Source organism: Zingiber officinale, chromosome 3B (genome assembly GCF_018446385.1).
Source record: "Zingiber officinale cultivar Zhangliang chromosome 3B, Zo_v1.1, whole genome shotgun sequence".
In the NCBI taxonomy this organism is placed as follows: domain Eukaryota; kingdom Viridiplantae; phylum Streptophyta; class Magnoliopsida; order Zingiberales; family Zingiberaceae; genus Zingiber; species Zingiber officinale.
This window is the reverse complement of record NC_055991.1, coordinates 35,926,093-35,928,111: the sequence shown is the minus strand read 5'-3', so window position 1 is coordinate 35,928,111 and position 2,019 is coordinate 35,926,093. Positions and strand designations below refer to the sequence as shown.

Genomic DNA, 2,019 nt, shown 5'->3' with positions numbered 1-2,019 from the left:
ATGTGCGGTTTTGCTGCGGTACTTGCCACGTCAGCGAGAAAACACAAAAAAAATCCACGCTGCTCTCCTCCTGATCGGCCTGGACCGATCAGGCTCCAACCTGATCGAGTTGGGAGTCTCCTGATCGGTCTGTGGCTCACAGAGAGTTGGTTGATCGGTCTGTGGACCGATTAGCCTAGGGCCTGATCGGTCCACAGACCGATCAGGAGACTCCCAGACCCCTCAACCGCTTAGATTTTTTTGTGTTTTCTCGCTGACGTGGCAAGTACCGCAGCAAAACCGCACATAAGGCACCGCAGCATAAGATTTCTGTATATATATATATATATATATATATATATATATATATATATATATATATATATATATATATATATATATATGACGCGAGACGAGCATCTCGACGTCGGATTTGGACCGGATTGGACTTTCTATTTTAGGCGGGTTCCTTGACTTATCTATTTTTGATATGTCATGTTGATATGCTTAGTAGTCTTTAACAAGTAGTAATATTTATGTTCATTTTTGTATTGGTATGTCATTATCTATTACTTGAGCATGCTGTATTTATTTTCTACTGTTGCATTCATGTTCCTTTGATTATATATAACCTTAAGGTAATGACATACCATGCCATATTATGTTCAGGACATTGATCTATTTTACCATACCTGATATGTGTACCTAGATCATATTATTTAATCCATATATCTTTTGGTAGACATTTTGGTAGAGATGGATAGGATCAGGATATTTCCATGCTTAGTGTCATGCATCATCTCGCATGATTGCATACTGTGCAATTGTTGACTCCATTATTGTTGAGCACATCACCAGTTACATAGATCTGCACACACAACCACTCATGGGTTAGTGGTTTTTATCAGGCAGGGTGTGTTGCAGTAGGTTGCTCTATCAAGGGTTCCGCTGGTCCACTCATGGGTAGTGTGACGCAGCGTGGAAGCAGAATAAGGATCCCTCCTCTGGACTGGCTCAGGGAGATAAGAGCATTGAGCTCCCCCACTTATGATTTGGGGTAAGGAGGATAGGTGTACTTCGATAGCATCCCATCCACTCGGTCACTCATCAGGAGCAATGATGGTAGAGTGCACGGTTGTCAAGCCCTACCCACTCAATCTCACCATCGTGCGTGAGATGGATGACTGGCAGTAGGGGTGACTAGGACATGTCATTGGAAATCTTACAACATTACTATTTAATTAAGAAACTATACCTTTAATAGATAATTTTGATGAAATTTAAAATAAATTATATTAATATTTTTTCATACCAAAAATAATTTTAAGACTTATTAATAATTTTCTCTCATTATTTTTTAATAAAAAAATATACATTATTATAATTTTTTTAGTCTCACATCTTAGGATCAACAATATTATGAGCGAAGAAATTTCTATAAATACTTTGTGTCGACGACGTTAGAAAGAATAACTTTCTCGGCCTTTTGGTTAAGATCAAGTGTAGTATCCATTCTTATCGGTTTAATATCTAATAGAAAAAATTAAATTAATTTTTTATGAGGAAAAATTCATTACAGTAAGTTGTTTGAGTTCTCAAGCATCACCCTTAGGTTGCATTCCAATATATATATATATATATATATATATATATATAGCACCACCATGTCACCATTATTTATAATTTTTCTTGCAGTGTCCTATCAGAATTAATCGTGTTTGCCTTCGTCTCCCCTTTCTTTCTCGAAGACCCTTCATCTCCCCTTCTCCTCTCAACAACCTAAACATTTTTGAACCCTCCTCCTTCGAGCTCCCTCGTGTCGGTCTTCACCATCTTCGCCATTTAACTCCCTCAGTATTGACTTGCCACACCTACTTGCTACTGTTCATCTGCATGTATGTGCCTATATTATACTATATATATTTAATTGTTTGCTCCTGCCTATTTGTACAACCAGCTTCAGGGGTTTGATATTTGACAATGTACCTAAGTCTAGTCAGTTTGACTATGGTTAATCTAAACAAGACTTGATGTTTGGAA

General features: G+C 37.5%; 1 pseudogene; it reads left to right on the top strand.

Moving 5' to 3' along the window:
* The first annotated feature begins 1,448 nt into the window (after positions 1-1,448).
* On the top strand, positions 1,449-1,603 carry LOC121968699 (annotated as a pseudogene).
* Positions 1,604-2,019: the final 416 nt, after the last annotated feature.